The 23,871-nt window shown below is 40.8% G+C and overlaps 1 pseudogene; it reads right to left on the bottom strand.

Moving 5' to 3' along the window:
- Positions 1-13,788: 13,788 nt before the first annotated feature.
- Positions 13,789-14,258, bottom strand: LOC108490850 (annotated as a pseudogene).
- Between the last annotated feature and the right edge of the window lie 9,613 nt (positions 14,259-23,871).

Here is a 23,871-nt window from a genome sequence, read left to right as displayed (position 1 = left end):
TTGCTACTCTTTTCACAATAGCTAAGAGATGGAAGCAACCTAAGTGTCCCAGATAGTAATGCAGCATAGAACTGGGGAAATGAACAGCAGACCCCAATCTTATCTGAAGGAATATTGACAACTCATTACTGCTAGATGAGGAACAGCTGACCCTCCTAAAAAAAAAGCCCTCTAGATAGGCTGTCTAGATTCACCAGAAGGGCAAGTAGTGCGGAATGTCTGGGGCTGCTGACAACACAGCAGACAGTAGCAGGGATATCAGAGTATAAGGGCTCTAGTGGGAGGAGGGAGGATATGGGAGGGTGCTACCTGGGAAGTGGGTGTATAAATAAGTAAAAATAATAATAATAATAATTCTTCAAAGCATAAAAATTTGCTCCTTAATAATTAGTAGATATGAAAAACATTACCATTGAAATCTACCTGATGACTTTATATCCATGCTCAGATGCCAAGGAGCTCAGAAAGTAACCAACTGTTACTAGCAATAATCAGATATATAGAGATTAGAAACACGTGCATTTTAGTGTCAATTGTATTAAAAATGAATTTTTCTGTATGAAACTGTGTATTTTAATAATGAAGTGGAGATATTTTTTAAAGTTTAAAACCTCATTTAATTTTATGTCATAGGATTTATACGGAGTATGATATTGTATAACTGTATTAATTCAACTATAAACCTAAAAATTTACAGCCAATTTTGAAAGCGATGCATCTTAGCTCTGGAAATTGTTATTGAATATGTCAATGCTATTGTAATGAAATGTTTCTTCTAATTATATGGTTATTAAATAAATAATTTAAAAAACTTATTAGAAAATCTTCCACTAATTTGAAGTGTTTCTTATTTCTTTTCATTAGAAATACAAAGATGGCTAGAAACTACTCTATATGCATGCCCTATTGAAGCTGATTAACCTCTGGCTTCTTGAAGTCATTTAATGAAGCAGCATGCGTGCCTGCACCAGGGGTGCTGCCCTAAGCTGACTTGGAGATGACTATATTCCTACTGCTCTTTGTTTGTTTCCAGCCCACCTAATTTGACTGTTGTCATGTTCATACAAGACTGAGGGCTATATGTGAATCCCAGTCTGTCACACTTGCTGGGAGAAGCAACCTGGTAGAGAATGATTGTGTCCTGGGTTTTTGTGTATGAAAAGATGTATGTGATCAATAGAAAATAAAATTTCTTTTTGTCTCTACAATTTAGTAAGTCTCAATACAACTTAGTAATTATTATGGTATTTGAAGAAATGCCAGTGGAGTCATGTTGTTTAGATTATTTTGTATCTTGATGAGCTAAGAAAAGAGAGGGACTCCAGGAATAGGTGTTGTGTCACAGCAAGCTGACTGTATTTTCTGTGGCGTATACAAAGACTGAAAGCAGATTGCCCACAAATTGAAATAATTTCCAGAGGGTCACAAATGTCAACAACATCTTTCAGAATTGGTTTTCGTTTTAAACCGGGAATTTCTTTCTTGATGTTGTCTAGCTCTGAAAAATGAGCCTCACACAGAACATATTTAATGCCTTTAGAGGGCATCTGTGAGCGCCTCCTATATGTCCTGTCCTTATTGTTTATTTCTGTCATTGTGATTGAAATCATCACTGTCACCACTAAACATTTACTGACTATAATGTTCAAGGATTTGAAAAACATGTTCAAGGATTTGAAAAACATGTTCAAGGATTTGAACAATGTGAAAATTAAAGGCTCCCCTCACGTGGTTTCAGTTAGTCATGTGACAGGGCTGTATGTGATGAAATAGCTGTATTCTCACATAATCAATGAAACCTTCTAAAAAATTAGCTTTGCAAAACAATTTTCATACCACGGTTATTGGATGATGACTATGAGTATGAGTTAGATCCTTCTAGATTGTCCCACCCTTCTTAAATAAAGTTGATATAGAGGCTCTTCAAATGGAGATAATACTCTGTACTTTAGTTTTATAAAAACTGATTGTTACGAGGAAATGCCATGGTGGCGGGTGATTTTTTTTTCTGATTCTTGCACATGACCTAGATAGAAAACATGAACCCTCAGGGGGAAAAGATTAGTGTGCTGTCTCTCTCACACCTTCTAGTATGAATATACACATTCATTCAATTATGCTGATTGAGCAGCTAATGTCTGGGAATATGCATAGGTGACAATCACTCACCTTGGTAAGAATATGACAGAGCAGAATAGGATGGGGTACTGAAGGGCTCAGGGAAAGCTCCTACCTTCCTGTTGGGAAGGGGTGGTGAGGTCTGACAGGCTTTCTGGAGGAAGGAGGTGATCCCTCTGTTGACTTTAAGAACACAGAATGAGGAGATGAAGAAAGGTCAAGGTCAGAGGCCAATGCACATGAATGCTCAGAGAAGAGAGAGAATGATGTGTACACCCATAGGAATGAACGTCCTAGGCTAGCTGGGACACAGACTGTGTGGAGGAATGGGGAAACACGCAGCTGATGGGGAAGCAAGAATCCGAGAGAAGCCTGGGTACTGAGGAACACTGCATAGTTTAAGCACTGGGTTCAACTGTTTAGAATTTTACTTTAAAATATTTTATTTATTATTATTATTATTTTATGTGTATGGGTGTATTGCTTGCATGTATATAAGTGCACCTGTGTCCTGCAATGTCGTGGAGGTCAGAAGAGGGTGTCAGGTCCCCTGGAACTGGACTTATGGACAGTTGTTAGCCACAATGTGGGTGCTGGGAATTGAACCCAGGTCCTCTGTAAGAGCAGCCATGGCTCTTAGCTGCTGAGTCATCTCTTCAGCTCTAGAATTTCACTTTAAAAAGGACTAAAGGCCTACTGTATTCCTATTTTTAAAAAATTCATGGCCCCAAATACTAACACAGTTGTATGTTTTAGTATACTAACTAAAACTCAAAATGAGATAGAAAAGAGAGAAGAATCTTGTAATGTCTGCTTATTGGTGAATTGCGTTTGTATTTTATGATTTAATACAGAAAACAATAATTTTGAAATGGGTATTAGGCATAGAATTATTGAGGTCAAAATTTCTATATAGTTGTTCATAAATCAGTGTATAAAGTAGTCAATTCATAGATTCAACAAACATTTGTAACTACAAACCATGTGCCAAGCATGTTTTTAGAAATTTGTGCGAACCAGGGGATACTTCCTCTGCATTCATAATCAAGTCTCTGAGGAAGAGCTACATTGACTAAGTAGTGGGAGGCAGCAGTGGTAGAATATTCCCATAGCTGTGGACAGCTGAGTCCTTGAGTGCAAGACATGGGAGGGCCCCTGTGAACTTGGACCAGTGGTCTCCAGCTGGGAGCTGGAATTGTGATCCCCTCCCATGATACAAGATGTGGTCCCCTCCTGTGAACCTAGAGCTGTGAGGCATTGCTGTGTGCTAGGCTACTCTGTTTTATCTGCATTGTCCCATTCAATCCTCACAATCCCCCTTTATGGGAATTGCTGTTATCTCCATGCTAATGTCGAAGAAACAGAAATGTAGGAGCCTGAACAAAAGACCTTGTCCAGGATTGATCTCCAGCTAGTAAGTGGTAGACTCATGCCTTAAACTCAGCATTTCTCCACAAAGCCAGAATTGTTTCCCACAGCTTTTCTGCGCAGTGATATAATGAAATAAACAACTGATTGTGCTGCTTATCCTGACATCATAAAAGCTTTGACATATCTGAGTCACATAGGTGTATTAAATATTCTGTAATCAGAACTGGAAAGATGGCTCGGCAGTTAAGAGCACTGGCTGCTCTGCTCTTGCAGAGGACCCATGTTCGATTCCCAGCACCCACACGGTGGCTAACATCCATCTGTAACTCCAGTTCCAGGGACTCTGATGCCCTCTTCTGACCTCCATGGATATTGCATGATACAGGTGCACTTACCTGCATGTAGGCAATATATTCATACACATAAAATAAAAATAATTAATAAAAAAATTCTGCAATCATAATAGTGTCTGTTGGGGGTGATTGGTCCTTATGCTTTGTGGACCCTTCCTGGGCCCTGACCACTAAATTTCTTTTTGCGGGGTGGGGAAGTTGCAAAATAGGAAACAAAAGTGACAATATTTTAAATCAAACAGGATCTGTGTTATACTGTGCTTAGATTGCTACATAAATCTTAAGAGGATTCCACTAATTCACAGTAACCATATACACCAGTTTCTCTCTAGAGAAACCATATTTGAACCACATCAGGCTCGGCAGCATAATAGAGAACTCTACCACAAGGGGATTTCCTGTGTATCTGTAATGTTCCACTAATTAACTCTTAGAAGCATTTAAGGCAGTCTTCAGTGCACCCATAGTGCAGATTTAAAGAAAAAAAAATATTTCAATAAGTCATGCACCACACAGTGAGCAAATGGATTTGAATTGTTAGGGACCATAATGATGTGAAATACAGCTCTCTCTCCATGAAAAAAGATTACTTGTTCAGACACGCAGCTATAGAAGCCAACTTCAGGGAAATACATAATTTTCCCCCTTGTGGTGCATCAAATAATCTAACACACATACCATTTATCTGACTATGATGTGGTTTGATTTTTGCTTCTTGGTTTTTCAGAAGCCCCAAAAGCAAAGGGGGCAAAGTTCTTGGTAATATGCTAAAGAGAGGACCAAAGAGCATTTCCAGTATCAAAAGAATAAACATTCATAAAAATATTGTAGTGCTATATTTTTTGAGTTCCCACATTTGATTCACCTCCAAGTAATTCTCATTGACAAATAATCCAAAATAAATTTAAACAAGTTGCCACCATGATGTTTTACCACTTACAATGATTCAATTACAATCAAAGATGCAGGAAGTGCTTCAAAGATAAAGGCCTGCCTGTGCTTTAGTGTAGTAAATCCAATACAGACCCAGCTTTCTACCCATTCAGTAAATTAATGATCTAATTCTGTAATCAAAATGATCCTGTGATATAGCATGAAACACTCAGACATGATTTAGGAAAATATAATAACCACAGACCCTTTCATTCAATTTAACCTCCACAAATCCTAGTCTGTTCATTAGTTAGATAAGGTTGTGGACTTCAGCTTGCAAGAGTTTATAAAGCAAATAAATGAGCCACTAAAAGTACTTTTAATTATGGGAACAAAACATCTGTTTAACACAGTTTAGGGCCCACCACCAGGAATCATAGGGTACCCAAGCCTCAAAGCCTGAAAATAGTCTACTGTGGTGGCCAGTGTGATGGCTCAGCAGGTAAAGGTGCTTGCCCAAGATACATATGGTAGAAAGAGAGAACCAAGTCCCACCTCCATATGTGCACCATGGCATGCACCCTGACCCCCTAACTAACTAAATGAGTGTTAAAAAATTAGTCTACTTTAATCCGCAGCTTCCTAGCCATTTCCTTGATTCTACAGCGCTAAACTGTCTCTTGAGCCAGTTCCTTGCTATCCCAGCTACAAAGCTGGGATGAATACAAAGCTGATCAAGGGCCAGAAGCTCATTGAACATAAATATCAATGGCAGAATGTCCAGGGATTCTTCAGAGTCTGGGAGAGAGATAGTAAAACTACCTTCCATATGTATTTTTTTATTTAGGTGGCAGTCGTGTGTGTGTGTGTGTGTGTGTGTGTGTGTGTGTGTGTGTGTACGTGTGTATACGTGTGTAGGCCGGAGGTCAATGGGTCAATGTCAGGTGCCTTTCTCAATTGCTCTCTACCTATTTTGAGACAGGGTCTCTCACTGAATCAGGAGCTCACTGATTTGGCTAGACTGGGCTGACCAGAAAGCCCCAGGGATCCTCCTGTCTCTCCTTCCTCAGCACTGGGATATAGGCATGACCTATCATGACTGGCTTTTTATGTGGATACTGAGGATCTGAATTCAGGACCTCATGCTTATGATGACTGGGCCATCCCCCAGCCCTACTTGCAGTATTCTTCTAAATTAGTAGATTGCTTGCCTGAATACAGAAGCTACGGTAGATATTAACATATGTTCTTTTTTTTTCTTTCTTTCTTTTTATTTTGTTCTTTTTGAGACAGGGTCTCCCTATAGCCCCAGCTGTCCCGGAACTCACCATGTAGATCAGGCTGGCCTTGAACTCACAGAGATCCACCTGCCTCTGCCTCCCAAGTGCTGGGACTGCAGGTGTGCACCACCACGCCCGGCTCTAACCTATGTTCTTAGTGCAAGGGAACACTTAGGAGCTCAAGAATCAGAGAGAGTGTCTTGGCTCGGGGAGAAGGCATGAGCTGTATTCTAGGGTTTGAATGTACTGTCTGGACATAAGGCCTCATCTCTCTAATGCCAGGCATATAGTAGGAATTCATAAACATCTGTTGCTTGCATTGAGGAATTAATCTGAATGGAATAAACCAGTCCAAACCCCTTTGCAGGGCCTCTATTCTCAGTAAAGGAAGTTCCTCAATGAATGGACATTTCATAGCTCTGCCATGTATAGTTTCCAGCTGACTCCGCTGATGTGGGTACCAGCTTGGGGTATTGCTGTGCTTGTAGAAACAGAGGGGAAAGCAGCTTCAGTGGAATGAAGAGATGATTTTTGTCAGAAGACATTAACAGAGGAAACAGGAGACCAACAGCCCATCAGCCCTAAACTTTCTGTTGTCTACAGTATGGGTTTACTCTCTCCTTGGTAGTTAGTCTCTTTTACTGGGACAAAGACCTGCCAAACTCTACCTTTTATATTTATTTGAATCCTTTGGTTATTCTTGCTTTTTCTCTTCAAGATTGCCCTTAATATATGAACTCAGTTTCACAGATTTTTCAATTAGGGCAAGTATTGGGAGAGGAGAACAAGAACATGATTTATCCTAGTTGTGAACCTTTAGGGATGTCTGAACCCTGTGTCTTCTGGAATAAGTGGACAGCTTTCTGTATGCTCTTTTGGAGCTGAACCTAAGAGCAACTGATGAGATGTTCATGCATCCTTGTTTTTAATGGTAGCTTGAGATATATTTATTTTACACCTATCATATTAGGGTCTGTAACGTTGTCAGGGTCATCCATAAAACTTGACTGTCTGGTTTTACAAGTCTGAGGTGAGAGAAGAAAAAAGGAACCACAGTGATAGAAAACAAACTTTTGACCATGTTGCTGAGATTAGCATTTTAAGGAATTTAGTAATATATATTTAATACATAAGATAAAAATTATATATGGAAAACATATTATGACATTTAAGAATTACTGTGTATCAGGTGCCATGTGAGATTTTTTTAAATGCATCACTTCATTTAACCTACAGAATGCTCTAAGAGGTAAGCGCAATATGTATTTTCTGTTTCTGGTCTTTTTGAGACAGGATTTTCCTGTAGCCCCAGCTGACCTGGAACTCATTATGTAGACCAGGCTGGCTTTGAACTCACACAGATCTGCTTGCCTCTGCCTCCAGAGTGCTGGGACTAAAGGGATGCACCACCACACCCGGCTAGTACAATGTGTATTTTCATTCTATAGAAGAAGCAGTCTTGAGGCACAGAGAGATAAGTAGTTTACCTCAGGTCCCACAGAAAATAGCAGCACTGGAATTTAAACTCAGAAAGTACTGCTCCAACTTGTGCTTTAGCATAGCACAGATTAAACTTAGAAAAATGCTGTAGTAATACCCCCAAGAGCCTTCCACTTAGGTAGCATGATACCCAGTTCCAAAGGGGTCCTGCATCTGGAACTATGCCCCAAATTATAGAGGGATATATGGACTTCAACCCAGGTCAAAAATTGACCAGAAAGCAAGGAATGAGTACACCTACTTCTCTATCCTGAGTGTCCCAAGTCATCATTACTGCTCGTGATGTGCTTATTTTTATTTTATTTTTTTTGGTCTTTTTGAGACAAGGTCTCCCTGCAGCCCCAGCTGGCCTGGATCTCACTATGTAGACCAGGCTGGCCTTGAACTCACAGAGATCCGCCTGCCTCTGCCTCCCAAGTGCTGGGACTACAGGCGTGTGCCACCACGCCCGACTAGATGTGCTTGTTTTATTAGGGTTATATTGCAGTACCCTTACTCTTTCACTGACCTGACCAACTGTGTTGAGCTCTAATCATGATCATTCTTTACCTTTAACTCCAATGTAGTCAGAATCTATGACTATATTCCAATAATTGTTTTGGTTTTGGAGCATGTTCCATATTCAAATGTATCTGCTCTGCTTTTAACCTCTTTCAGAAAATACCATAATTGATCAAAAGTAATGTGTAGGTCGCCACTCTTGCTTGTATCCAGATGTGGCCACATGACAAATGCTTGCCAGTGGAATATTAGCAGACAGTACTTCTGAGCTAATGCTGAGTCTGGGTCTTGAGACCTGGCACATACATTCTTACACATGTCTTCTTCCCCTTCCTGAAGCTGTGGTGCACAGGTGCCTATGACCTAGCATTGTTCAAGCAGGCAAGTTGTACCCCAGAGTTTTGCTATTCGGAGTATGATTCAAAATCTGGCAGCCTAGTATTAGACTGGAACTTGTCAGAAATGCAGAATCTCAGGCCTCTAAGTCAGAAACTGCATTGGGTAATTCAAACATGCATTAAAACCAGATGAACCATGCCAGGTGTGGTGGTACAAACCTTTAATCCCAGCACTCTGGAGGTAGAGGTAGGTAGATCTCTGTGAGATAGAGGCAAGCCTGGTCTACATAGTGAGTTCTAGGCCAGCTGGAGCTACAAACAGACCCTGTCTCAAAACAAACCCCTTTCCCCTCAAAAACACACAGATGAACCACCAACAGGAGAATGCGCTGGATCTCCATGGAACATGGCTGCCCTAGTAACTGGTCATTCCTAATCTCAGGACTATTATGACAAGAATGGAATAAGTATCTATTGAAAGCCACCATAATTTGAGGACTCTTTGTTATAATGGTTCAATTAATTATCATCTTATGCAATGCAATATTTTGCTGGTGAGAAAACAAGATTTAGAAAGTATGCCATTAGAACTCTGACCAGGAGTAGGATTGAACATGGGTGGTTTGAATAAACAGGTTTTAATAAAGGGAAGGCCGGGCAAGGCTAAGGATAGAGACCTAGTGTGAGATCCTTTTCCAAGAAACTTGGTAGTTCTGAGTGAGAGAGGCTATTTCCTGTACTACTGTGAGGAGATCTTTCATGAATTAGAGGTGGAAAGATGTGAGTAACTGTGGGGGAGGACTCTATGTAGCTTGAAAATCTCTACTGCTTTGTTTTGGGGACAAAGTGGTCAGACTGGAGTGCTACTCTTGTCTGGCAGGAAGTCATGGTTTCTGAATAGGAATTCCCTATGATACAGAGTAGCAGAGCATTTCCTCAGAGTGAAATCGCAATAATAGCATCCTATCTTGAACAGCCATGTGACATTTGAGATATTCACATTTCATGACCAGTTCTCTGTCTTTGGCCAAAAGTTGTACCCTGCATCAGGGCTTGAGCTCATGTGTTCACACGGTTGCTTCCAGAGAATGAGACCAAGGTATAAGAATAACCTGCTTTAGTAAGGCTCACTCATTCAAACTACTGAGAACTCGCATGTGGGAATTGTGTGGAAAATGCTGTGGCTGGAGCTGGTTGCCAACAGTTCTGTGCATTGTGTGCCACAGAGCCTGGAAAGACAGGGACTTGCCCTGAGGGACTCAAGTTGCTTGCTACCTACTCAGCACATTCTGATGGGAGATGCTTGGATCTTTGGGATGCTGCCATTTTATAATTGTCTCCACACTAGTGAGTTTTTCTGGCCAAACCATCAGGCCAGCTGGTGGCTTCTCTTTGGCAGTTAAGAAAAGGATTCCCACTGTAGAGACAATGAAGTTTTTCACTCATGTTTGAATGGATTTGGGATTTCTCTTCTAGTGCTGAAATGTTTATCCAGTTTAAAAATAACTAAACAGGCACATATAATTCTTGATCTCTCTATAGCTTCTGGCACTGTCTACAGGACAAAAGAGCTTCATTTTGCATTTGTTGTATATAGGCATTTCTGATTTTTTAAAGATTTATTTTTATTTTAAAATTATATGTATGTGTGTGTCTGTGTATGAGTCTGTGCATGTATGAGTACAGATGAGTACAGGTGCCCTTGGAGCCCAGAAGAGGGTGTCACATCTCTTGGAGCTGAAGTTACAGGTAGTTGTGAGTTACTCAGTATGGGTGCTGGGAACTGAACCCTGGTCCTTTGTCAGAGCAGTACACATTCTTAACTGCTGAGTTATCTCTCCAGCTCCCTGAATTTTTTTAATGTTGGAATATCAGGCTGTATATGAGCAGGGAATGATCTTAGAAAATCTGTTTAATGATTTCAAAAGTTTCATTTAAATCCAAATAAAATTTAATATAATCATAAAACTGCATTACAGTGCATGAATTAATAAACATTTAAACAGGTGATTTTGACATGAATAAATTAGATAATTTATCAAATGCAGAGAATAAGGATCCGTGAGATACTTAGCCCTAAGTGACACATCTTCAATGCAATCTCTACACTTAGGATGAATGTATTTCTTAACTCTGATCAGAGATGATTCCTTATGCAGCAGTTGGTGATTAACACAGAAACCCATAATTGGCCAAAGTGCAGAGAACAAGAGGCTGCAGAGTGCTTTTCCATGAATAGGACACCTATTTCCAACCCCTGCTTCCTGAGGCTCAGGGATCATTGTGGAAGAGGTAGCAGAAAGATTGTGAGATGGCCACAAGGAAACAGAATCTTCCAGACAGCTGATCAGTTACTCATGTAAATCCACAGCATGCACAAGTCCTACGCAAGCTCAAACCAGACAAAATCCCAGCCCAGACATGGGGAAGTGGGTAAGAAATCCCAACCCAGCCCAAGAAAGTTTTGGCAATTGATGGTTTCTGGGAGGGAGAAAAACAGTGTCTTACAGGGATGAGACTCTTACTGGGTCCAGTGGATGAACTCATACTGAAGGACATTTGAGGATATAAATTGGACTCTATAGGCCAATATATATGTACATACACACACACAAACACACACACACACACACACACACATATATATATATATATATATATACATATATATATGATTACATTAAATTGGGCAGGGAGTCATGGGAGGAGGTGTGGAGAGGGAAGGGGGATCTAAGTATTATCAAGCTATATTGTATGAAAATTGAAAAAAGTTCGATAAAAATTAGATAATGTCATGTAGAGTCTTGGTCTTTTTCCTCCTTAACTCTAGGACTAAGGTAACTGGCCCTCCGTGGGGAGCGGCCTTGTCTGAATGCTTGCTTTGTTTTCTTTCCCTCTGTCCCCCCTTTTTTTGGTTTGCTTTGCTTTCCTTTCTTCTTGGTTGCTCACCCAAATTAGTTGATAAGACCCCACACACTTTGGATGCAAGCTGTAGAGAAAGAAAGCCAGAAGTGGGCTGGAAGATTCCTCCCTGCTGGTTGGCTGTCATGGTGCTGGATGGTGTTATGTAGACTGCTGCAGGGTAAAGGAATCAAGGGTCTAAGCCAACTGTGAACTCTAGGAACTATAATATCATCCTGCCAGGCAAGATGTGCCCATTGATGCAATGACGGCAAAACTGTTACGGAGGTAACCAACTGCTCCCTAATTGGATTTGGGGCTATCCATGCCTATTTCTATCAAACTGGTCCAAAACCCATGACTGAAGAGGTCATACAACTAAGTGGGGGGGTGGCTGCTTAGTTGAGTTGACATAGTATCAAACCACCTCCTAAACATATCTATATTTATACCCATAGACAAAGGCTGCTCTCAGCCTGAAATAGAGAAACCTCTCCTAGGAGGTAATGCAAAGATAAGATGCTGAGACTAAAAGACAGCTGAAGTTTCAACCTTTAGCTGACATTTCCACCACCTCCTTAAAGCTGAGGAGCACTGCTGAAAGAGGGGTGGAAAGAAAACAAGAAAGATGGGGAGAGGAAGTGGCCATGGCAACCACAATCTCACAGCAGCTGTGCATACTGGCACTGGGTCCACAGAAGTCAGGCCTTGTGGACAGTTAGCAGTGGGGAGGGAAGGGACCCACAGGGCTCTAGCACATACTGCTGATCTTTTGACAGCCAACAGATTCTGGGAGATGGGAAGGCATACTACTTGTATATTCTCTGGGTAATTCTCAACTCAGGGTCACACAGACCACCCTGGTTAAACTCTGTGGGATACTCAAGAAAACAAAAACTAGTAAATAAAGGAAAGAGATTTGTAAGGAGGAAAGGGGCTGATGGGTGTGAGAAGCTACGGGGAGGTATGGGGAGAGAGTGGCCATATGTACGTACATACATACATACATACATAGTGTACATGTATGAAATTGTAAGGAGCAAAATTTACATTAAAAAATCTAAAACCAAATAAAATATAGAGGAAAATTCCAAGTGATAAATACAAGCAACATTCAACAAATCAGGACGTTGACATAAGCCTGTAATCCAATTTTGGAGACACAAAGGCAGGACCCGGGATAGCAAGAGTTCTAGGCTAGCCTGGGTTACACGAGGATACCCTGCCTCAACAATCAATCAATCAATCAATCAATCAATCAATCAATCAACTAACCAGCCAACCATCCAACCAACCAACCAACCAACCAACCAACCAACCAACCAACCAACCAGTCAATCAAATATAACAACAAAAATCAACCAACTAAACTGTAACAACAACAACAAACCTAAAACCAAACCAAACAAACAGAAAACAAGGAAAGAATGGAGTCCTGCTCACTGCACTGGTGGGTCATTGTGAGATGGTGGTTTGGGATAAAAGTGGAATGCACAGGAGAGAAATGAGCGTGTAGCACGCATTGCTGCCGACCGTCTCTGACTCATTTTACAGCTATCAACAACATGCACACTTTTGGGGTGTGTCAAATTGTTGAAAAGAGATGCCAGCTGCTGAAGGGATTCAGCATTAATAAAACAAAAATTTTTTGCATAATTTGTTTTTAATTAGAAACTACACGATAAAACCACTCAAACACACAATTTATACTGCGAGAATATACACAAATTTAAAGCCATTGTATTACTTAGCTGTTTCTCATAACAGATTTCATCTTATCATTTATGATAATTTATTTGAAAAAGATATTGAAGATTTGTTGGTAATTTGGTCTTATTTCAGGTTTTCTTTTAAAATTCAGAGTAGGAGAACTAGGTTTGAATTCAAAGAATCTGGTAAGTTGCCTCTAAACTCAAATTATAGACATCAATCCTGTAAACCACAAATATGCATGTAATTTAAATCTATTGCTCACATTTTAAAAAGCACCCGCATTTCTTTAGAGACAGGATTATAAATGATGCTTGTACCCCAGGGTCATCTTGAACTTATTATATAGTCGAAGATGTGAACTTCTGATCTTCCTACCTCTACTTCTCTAGTGCTAGGATTACAGGCAGGGGTCACCATGGCTGGTTTGTGTAGTGGAGACCAAACTCAGAACTTCTTACATGCCAGGCAGGCATTCTACCACCAGAGCTATAGCTAAATGGTTCTTGAATGTCTACTGTGGACATGACACAGTCAGTCCAACTTGCTGAAGGTGGGTGCTGATGCGTGTGACTAACCAATTCCGAGTCTGACTCAGAGTGAAAAATCAAATTCAGTACCACAAAGTTACAGTCATGGCCAGCACAGTTCCTCAGACCACACAGCCTCCAAATTCTCACCATCCTAGGTCCCCTTCTCTTCGCACTTTCTCTTACATATTCTTTTCTTTGAAGAAATAAAAACTAAGTTCACCAAAATTCTGAATATCAAGAGTTTGTATAAAGTTGAATGAGAGCTTTGACTTTTAGTATTACAAAGTCCCTTTTATCACAAATACTTTCTTCATTCTGGGTCAAGGTGAGGTAAAATGGGAAGAATAAGATTCCTAAATGCAGTCTTGAGTTATGAAGTATCCAGATGAATGTGCATATAAATCAGCCTTTTGTTGGGCTGCAATATGCTGCTGCTCATGATCCCAGAAGTCCTTATTAAGTGAGGGTCTGCAGAGGGCAATGCTAGCTCCAGGGTGATTTGTTGAAGATTGGTTCTACATAAGTAATTTTCTTTTTTCATTGTCCAGTTCTGCCAAGAGTGCAACTCTATTTTTATTTTGAAAGCTTGGAACCCAGGGCCCCAGGAGGCCTCACCGTGAGTCTGTCAGTCCACGGCTGGCTGGGGGATGCGACCACTCAGCACCAGAAGAGCAGGCAATGTGCTGCAAAAACCTTCCCACCCAGACATATTTTTTACAATTTGATTTCCAAAGACTTAGAGACACAGTCTAGAGAAGGCCCCAAGGGCCGGTGTACCATCATCCCAAGGCATTTGATTGGCAGGATCAAATTCTCTAATTTCTGTTTTTCCATTAGTTTAGCACTGTCATTACTTGTGCTAGTTAGAAATGGAAAGTGTGGCTTTCAGTATAGGGCACTTGATTGAACTGCAGCCAGCCTCTGGAGAAGTGCCCACAAGATTGGTTTGGAGCGTTCTGAAGTGGTTTTGGGGTCCTCAGAGACTCAGGGACTTGGTGAGAGTCTCCTTTGAAGGCCTTAGAGGAAGGTTTTGAGGTGAGAGCTTGTGTTCAGGCCAGGCTGACAGCTTCTGCCACTTTCAGGGCAGAAGAAGCCAAAGTCAAAATAATTGCTAGCTGGAGAGCACTGCATTTAGGAGTCCTGGGAGAGGGTAAAGAAATGGGAGGAATTGGAGAAGAGCTAACATTGCAAGGTCTGCTGCAGAGGGTTGGGAGGGAAAGCAAAGGGCAGGAGAGTAGGGTTAGAAGAGGAAAAGCAGCCGCTCACCCTGGAGTCTGATTGAAGCCAGCAGAGTAGCAAGAATCCTGGCACAACTAACACCGGCTTAAGGCTTTTCTCCTTTCCCAGTTGTAAACTGGAATTTTTTTAGGAATCTCACTAGAAACCCCACTTACAGAGAAAGATATGTCCTAAACTCCTGTGCAACTTCAGTGGCTCCTGATTTTACCTTATTGGTTCATAATCCCACCCAAGGCACCTCTGAAGAACCCTTATAATCTCATTTGTCAAAGAGAGAGGAAAGGGAAAACAAAACAAAAGAAAGGTGTGTTTTTTTTTTTTTCCTAGCAGCCTTTTGAGATATACCTTGAGAGCCACCAAGATGATCTATATGGCTAATGCTAAGGCAATTAATTGTGACTCTCCATTGAGGAACCATACTCACATGGGTATGTTTTACTTTATTTCTGAGTGCCTCTTTTTCTTCTAACCCTTCTGCTTAAAATCTATATCCAAATATATTTTTACAAATTTATTTTTATTTTATGTGTACGAGTGTTTTGCCTGCATGTATGTTAGGGTACTTGATGTGTGCAATACCCACAGGGGTCAGGAGAGGGCATCTGATCCCCTGGAACTGGAGTTATGGTTGTTGGCTACCATGTGAGTGCTGGGAACTGAACTCAGGTCCTCTATAAGAGCAGCTTATGCCTTTAACTGCTGAGACATCTCTCCAGCCCCTATTGAAATATCTTCAATAAAATCTCTAATTCTACTTTTTTCTGACTAGTCTGATTTTCTTGTTGTTGTTGGTCTTTTTGAGACAGGGCTTCCCTATCACCCCAGCTGTCCTGGAACTCACTGTGTAGCCCAGGCCGGCCTTGAACTCACAGAGATCCACCTTCCTCTGCCTCCCAAGTGCTGGGATTAAAGGAATGCGCCACCATGCCTGGCCTGAAATTCTTTTCTATATCAAAATCCTAAGGCTTGGTTTGGACTGGGTCAAGGTTCCTAAAAGATAAGGGAGCTCTTTAGGCTGCTAAGGGTGACAGCATGGAGTTGTGTCTCTGTCCCTTCACCACTGACAATACACAGGATTTTGCAGTTTTCTCTGTAATGACCTATATTATTACATGACCAATTCTGACTTGCTCTTGTGTGGTTTACTAATGTAACTATAATAATGTAATACAAGGGATACCTTTATTAAATGACACTCAAGTAAGGGCTTTAAATCTTTAATTTCTAAGTTGGCTAACAGCTTAATGCAATGAGACCAGGTGGAGGGTAGGGGCAATGGAAGTTGAATAAATGTTAGCCAGATTGGAGGACATGGTAGTCACAGAGAGGTAAGTATATCTCATCTTCCCCATGTACTGTGGTCTAAATAGATATGTTTTCCCCTAAATTCATTCTGTTAAACTGTATCCTAAAGGTTAAGTGGTAAGGCCTTCAGGATGTGATTAAGTCATGAGTGCTATGCCTTCACGGATAGGATAAGGGTCCTTAAAAAGGGCTTGTGGGAGGGAGTTTGGCTCCTTTTTTGCACTCCCATCTTCCTTCCTATCATGTGAGGACACAGCAAAAGTAGAGTAGTAGAGAGCAGCCTTCGCCAATGATTGATAGTCTGGATCTTCAACTTCCTGGCTTCCAGAACTGTTGCTTATAAATTACCCAACGTCAGTGATTTTGTTATAGCATCACAATCAGATGAAGACACTCTGGTCAATGAGAGGGCAGAACTATTTTAGGTTGATCTTAGAGCAGTTCATCTTGGAATTAGGTTTATTATCTTTTCAAAAAGCTTCTCCTTTCAAGGAAACAAAGACTAGTTTGTGTATCACTTTAGACATTGGGGTGATATCCTGGCAGTGAAGAACTCTGAGATGAAAGTACAGGGTGGGTTGAGACCAGGGAATGAGAGAATGAGCTATTGCTATAGGGTTCATGTGATTCCAGTGACTGCCATTTCTTATTACACATGCCCTGTGGTTAAAGAGAAGGCACTCATGCTCACATCCTCACTCACTGTTTTAGATCTGTGCTGTGCTGAAATGCAACCTTTTTTTTCTCTCTCTTCTTTTTTTTTTTTAAGATGCCAGTGCTCTTGCCCCACTAATGAGCTTCCTAGCTCATAGTTAAGAAAAAGGTAATCAGGGCTAGAGAGATGGCTCAGTGGTTAAGAGCACTGGCTGCTCTTGCAGAGGACCTGGGTTCACATGGTGGCTAACAATCATTCATAACTCCAGTTCCAGGGGATCAAACACCCTCTTCTGACCTCTGCAGACATTGTACAACAGAGGTGCACTTACATTCATGCAGGCAATACACTCATACACATAAAATAAAGATAAGAAATAATTTTTTTGTAAAGAAAAAGGCGATCATAGATTGACATTTTTGTCTGATGTTTTTGGAGAACATGAATAAGATTTTGTGAAGTATTATGAGAACTTTTCCAGTAATGTCTAATAGGTGGGTTTCTGTTTTGTTTTTAAAGATCACCTCAGTTTTTGGGTTGCCCCCCGATGAGCTGTTGGCCATGGCCAATAATGTTGGTTGTACACTGGAAGTGGATGGAAAAAACCCTATTGCTGAAAACACTGCATGATGTGAGCACAGGAGAGCTCAAGCTTGGACTAATCTAGAAACTCCCTGCCACTGGATGGGTGGTTTTCATGGTGCCAAAAAGTGATATGCAGATGACTGGGGGAGAATTGCCCTATAATTCTGCTCAATGACAGACCCCATGTATTGCACTATCAACATACCAACCAAGCTCTTCCTGCTGGTGCAATAGTGGAGCATCTAGTATGTACAACCAGGTATTTTCAATTAGATATAATGTCCACGCCTAGGGGTGGAACACAGATTTGGTACTGTAGACCAGGCCAACCCCCTGTGGCAAGGGAAAATATAGGCCCCAAATAGGAAGCCACTGCAATTGTTTTGTTAGATGGATGTGATGCACGTACTAAAGTACCACCCAAACATTTGTGTTTACACCCATAGGTTAAGTTATTATAGCAGCCACTGTTTAGATATTCTTGCTTCTTGCTGTGTATGTTTTTATAGTAGATGGAATCCCACTGAAATGGGCCAACAGCCCATGGAAAACAGATGATGTAGAGACCTGAAAGTTCAGTGCCTTGCCACAATGGGAGGAAGATCACCCCACACCTACCACCCCCTCCAAGGCTCAGTGACTTTGGAAGAAGAGGTTGGTGGAAAGAATGTAAGAGCCTGATGAAGGGATGGAGTGTTAACTGGAAGTGACGTGTCAGTGCTAAAACTGGACAAGTCCTTCTACTGAGATAATCAACCCTAGTATGTTGTCTTATGGCCTTAAATATGTGTCACCTGAGTTCCCTCGGGGGTCTCTTGTACTATTAAGCAAACCATATAACATATCTTTATGTGGATTTATTATTATTGGGGAGAGGAGAAGAGGGGAGTAATAGAGGAATGAGTACACAGTGCCTAGCCCCATGCCTCCCAGGGGGCACGGCTCAAAGCCCACCCTATCAGACCATGCCAGGCTCATAGTCACTGCTGCTAGCATTCGCTCATGCCTCAGGGGCCAGTGATCTCGCCCCATGTCCATAAGTGTTAGGCCATTCTGTCCATGAGCTGCTGCTCACATGGCTGCACATTCTCCACTCCACGGCTCCGTCTTCTGTTCAAAGATGGCTCCCAGAAGCTCCCCATCATCCACACTCTGCGGCAGTCTCCACCCCTTGGAGGAACTAGCCAATTGGGAGACAACATGTTTCAAACCTGCAATATCTACTAAATAGAACCCCCACCCCTTGTTGTTGTAAAGGTCATGATAGGCAAATATGCACAATGTGGAAGGGCCACACAAAAGCAAGGTGGCAAATATGATGAGTTGGTCTACAAGAATATTCTGACTGTAGTGTGCTTCCAGGATCATCTGCATGAGAGTAATCTGGTAAATTACATATTACACATTGACTTTTAAAATTTTGAGACAGTCTCATGTAGCCTGGGCTGGCTTTGAACTCCTAACTTCCTGCCTCTATCTCCCAAGTTCTGGGATTACAGGTATATGCCATCTGCCTAACTGAAAGCCTTCTTACAAATAGAGATGCGTTGGCCTGGGTTCAGTGGTAGAATACTTGGGTCCCATGCCTGAGGCCCTAGTTCACTTTTTAGTACTTCCTGCCCTCCCAATGTGATGGCAATAAGAATTCACTAACAACGAGATGGTGCTAAGTACATAAACTGTAGATGGCCCAGAGATAAGATAAGAGAAGAATGAGGAAAGTATATAAAAATCTGCCTTGCTTCTTATGGTTTGTTACAGGCTTAACTACCATGTGCTTAACTACCTTCATTTCAAGGACTGAAATCCTTGTTTGCTGAAGTGGTACATTCTTGTGATCTTTTGTAGCCATGTGCTTATGTGTAACCACTTGCTTAACTACTGTGAATAAAAGTCCCCAGAAAAAACTTTTCTTCTTCAGACTGGATTTTCTCCTGCAAGGCTGACCAACTGGATTAGAATTTCAACGAATGTGGAGAGTTTGGAATATTGCAGGTCCAGAGCCTAATTATCATTTATCTAGGGCTATCTATAGCACCTTAAATAGCCACTCCTTACCCACCTTTGTTTCTGATCAACATCCTGTGACTAACAGATGAAAAACCTTTTAGAATGTATTATCCTAGCAGACCACCTGGTCTCACCAATCAAAGGCTAAGAATGTCATCAGACAGCATTGAGACCTATAGTAAAAAACCCCTCACTTTGCTATCACCCACCTACTGAATGTTTCCTCCAATGTATTTAAAAAGTGTCTTGACTTATAACTTTTCTTTGTTCTGTTACTATAAAAATGTAAGGCAACTGTTACCATGCTGGATCTCTGTTCCTAAATCTCTGTTCCTGGGCCATAATCACTTATATTTGGCTCCAGAATAAACCATCCCTTTATTCTTTAAGGTGAGAGCTGTTTATTTCATCGACAGTTCTTGGCACCCGAACATGGGCCCCCAAAAGAACAATCTACTTTTTCACTGAAGGAATCAACTGGATTGGTGCCAGGTACCAGCCAGGGCTCCCTTCCCACCACCTGGCATTGTCTCCTTAAGTGGAAATTGGTGAGTTCTTTCCTGGGGTCCGGACCTCCCTGCATTGGTGGATGGTCCCTTGGCTCATTCTGAGTGCCAAGGTTTTCAGGATCCTACTTGTTTAGATAATTGTTTAGTTGCTTGCTTTCAGAGTGTTTGCCTTAAAGTATCCAATTCTGTTTGCTTTGGGAGCATTTTGTCTCTGGATACTTTGGTTTGTTTTCAGTATTGTTTGACTTCTAGACTTTTGAAGACATTTTGGTTTTTGTTTGTGGTCTGTCCTGCCTTTGTTTGTTTTGATTCAGTTGGCCTTTGTTTCTAGACACTACTCCAATACTTAAATTTGCATTTTTTTCCCTGTGATTTATCCTGGCTTTTTGCAACCTTGACACTTTTGCTTAGGAATATTATGAGCACCTGATCATAAAGGCTCTGAAGACAAAAGGCACTGTTCCCCGACTCTTACAGAGTAGAGGTGTCAGGGGGGACTCTCCAGGATGAGTAACGGCCTTGTGAGGGAACCAATAAACATACCCCGTTCCTGGGTGAGAAGGAACTTTATTAGCTCATTTGGGAAGACACACATAAGGGTTGATCACCCAGTGTCTTGAGCACCCTCATGTTTCCAACAGCGTGCAGGATAAGCCCGAGACTCAGTGGGAGAAGATGGTCTCAGTGTGAAAACTGAGAAAGTCCATCCCAGAAGCAGCACATAAACCAGATCCAAAACACATACTCCCCAGCTAGCATAGAAAGGCTTGCAATTTTTCAGGAAAATAAATAAATCAGTAAATAAAATGGGAAACAAGTTTTCCAAAAAGGAGGAAGTGTTTGAAGATAAACTGCCATCTGGCACTCCAGCTGGCTTTATGTATAGTAACTATGGACTTTTGACTTGCAAGTATTTGGAAAAGTGGGGAGATCTAGCCAAAGATAACTTAGCTTTACAGTTCCATTAATGGGGAATATTTGATGTTCCAAAATTGGTATTTTTGCTCACAAAACTAGAAGTCCTAGGCAATAGAATAAAAGATAATGAATGGGCAGCCTACTTTAATTGGAATTTAGATGCATCTTAGAGAAAAAAATGATAAAATTGCTAACTTACAAGAAATGAATAAGAGACTTTTTAGAAACAGTATCAGAATTAAAGAAAGATATTGAAGGACAAGAAATTAATAAGAAAATCTTAGAGACTGTGTCAAAACTAAAGATAAAAGCTGAAGCACTTAACTCTTCTCAGCCCTCTGCTCCTATCTACCCTTCTCTACCTTTGCCTCCTCTGTCAGAAGATCTTCAACCCCTTCCTCCCCTATCACCCTCCCCTCCTACTCTTCTTCCTAATGTTGGAAAGATATTACCTAGCAATTCTCAAGGGGACAATAGTAACAATTCCCTAAGGGACTTTAGCAACTCACTGGAGGAACACAATTCTATACCAAAAGAAAGAATTAGTATGGCCCCTTTTAAGATAAAACCCAGAGGAAGAGGGGACCCAGATATTATACTCCCTGGGCAAAAAGTGAGTTAAAATCTTTGATTATGAGGTTCGCTGACCTGTATCAGGACCCTCTAGGATTTGCTATAGAATTTCAGATCACTCTACTAACATATGAATGAGGGCTTCCTGACTTATACCAATTAATTAAGTTACTGACTTCAGGAAGGAAAGCAGAGGAATGGTTTCGCCTGGCAGAATGGAGGAACCCCCTTGAGGACTTTAATAAAATAGATGCTGATGCTGAAAATGCCTGCCGTGAGTTAGGAAACCACCTCTGTGCCATGATACCAAAATTATTCCCACAGATTATTGACTGGGCCAAAATAAAGCAATGTAAGATAAGGCCAAGAGAAACTATACCTGACTTCTATGTGGGATTTGCAAAAACTTTTAAATAGCACTCAGGAATTCCTCCTGAGAACTTTGAGGGTCATGAGAGTGATGCCTTCCTGAATACTGTATTAAGGGAAGGGCTAGAAGAAGTTTGAGGGTCATGAGAGTGATGCCTTCCTGAGTACTGTATTAAGGGAAGGGCTAGAAGAAGAGCTGGCTGCTTTAGTCAAACAAAATAATACAACCTGGGCCTCACTTCCCACAGATGCCCTTGTTACCTTAGCAGACCAACTTTCCAGAACTATTATTAAAAAGGAAAAGGACATCACTACCAAAGTTAGGAGCTTACAGTTAAAACAGTTAAGCTCCCAAGCAGGGAGACCTACAAATTCTGTCTTGAAAAGGAAAAGGTAATTTGCAACTATCGCAAAAAGCCTGGCCATTTTAAAAGAGATTGTAAGAAGCTGAAATGGGTGTTGCCCAGAAAGAGCAGCAGGCCTCTCAGAGAGACCTTGAAAGAAAAACTAAGCAAGACTAGGCTGCTCTGAGGGAATACAGAGAGTTTTCATTTACTCCTTACTAACACCTTAGGAGAAATAGAGATAATTATTAACAGAAAAGAAACAAAGGCCCTGGTAGATACTGGGGCTACTTTGTCTGTTTTAAATCCCACGACATTTAAAAGCCCTCTCCCTCAGAGTAAAGTTAGAATTCAAATGGTGGGAGTTTCTAACCCACCCATACCTGCCTTTGAGACAAACCCTACAAAATTCCAAGGGAGAAACTCTGGAGTGTCACACCTTTCCACAGGTGAATCGCACCCTATCCATTTGTTAGGATGTGATTTTCTTAGAGACATGAAATGCTCATATCTCCTCCTCCCAAAAAGGAGAAATGATCCTAAACTTAGGGGACAGTGAAAATTCCCAGTCCCAGAGGTTGTGTTGTGTTGTATTGTCTTTTCGTTGAATTCCACGAATTCTTTTATTTCTTTCTTAATTTCTCCTTTGACCAACTCATTGTTAGGGGTGTGTTGTTCAATCACCACAAGTTCCTGTAGTGACTAGAGCTTCATCCAGTGTTGATTTTGAGCCTTATTGCTTTGTGATCCAATAGAATGCATGGAATTATTTCAATATTTTTGTATTTGTTGCGGTTTGTTTTGTGGCCCAGTATGTGGTCATCCTAAGAGGGAAGTTTATAGCTCTAAGTGCCTACATTAAAAAATTAGACAGAACCCAAATAAAAGACCTAACACTGCAACTCGAGACACTGGAAAGGCAAGAACAAATGAAACCCAAGCTCAACAGAAGAGAAGAAATAACAAAAATCCGAGCAGAAATCAATGAAATAGAAACAAAGAAAACAATACAAAGAGTCAATGAATCTAACAGCTGGTTCTTTGAAAAGCTAAACAAGATAGACAGACCCTTAGCTCAGTTAACCAAAAGAAAGAGCAAATCCAAATCAATAAAATCATAGATGAAAGGGGAAACAACACAACAGACACCCAAAAGATCCAAACCATTATAAGGGAATATTTTAAAAATCTATGTGCTACCAAATCTGAAGGTCTAAAAGAAATGAGTGGATATCTGAAATCATGGGAACCTCCAAAGTTAAACCAAGAAGAGATCAACGGTTTAAAAAGATCCATAACATATAAGGAAATTGAAACAGTACTACAAAGCCTCCCAACTAAGAAAGCCCAGGCCGAGATGGATTTACAGCAGAATTCTACCAGACATTTAAAGAAGACCTCCAACCAATACTACTTAAATTATTCAAAATGATAGAAACAGAGGGAGAACTCCCAACTTCCTTCTATGAAGCCAGCATCACTCTAATACCCAAACCAGGTACAGACACAACCAAAAAAGAAAACTATAGATCTATATCCTTAATGAACATAGATGCAAAAATTCTTAACAAAATACTTGCAAACTGCATGCAGATACACATCAGAAAGATCATCCACCATGATCAAGTACGCTTTATCCCAGAGATTCAAGGCTGGTTCAATATATGCAAGTCAATAAACATCATTAATCATATAAATGGACTCAAAGACAAAAACCACATTGTCATCTCAATAGATGCAGTAAAGACTTTTGACAAAATTCAGCATGCATTTATGTTCAAAGTCCTAGAGGGAATTGGACTAGAGGGAACATACCTCAACATAATTAAAGCCAAATATAACAAATCCACAGGCAACATCATTCTAAATGGAGAAACTGGAACCAT

The sequence above is a fragment of the Nannospalax galili genome, unplaced genomic scaffold (assembly GCF_000622305.1).
Source record: "Nannospalax galili isolate Female #2095 unplaced genomic scaffold, S.galili_v1.0 scaffold816, whole genome shotgun sequence".
In the NCBI taxonomy this organism is placed as follows: Eukaryota; Metazoa; Chordata; class Mammalia; order Rodentia; family Spalacidae; genus Nannospalax; species Nannospalax galili.
Note: the sequence above shows the minus strand (reverse complement) of the source record. Positions and strands in the feature narration are given on the sequence as shown.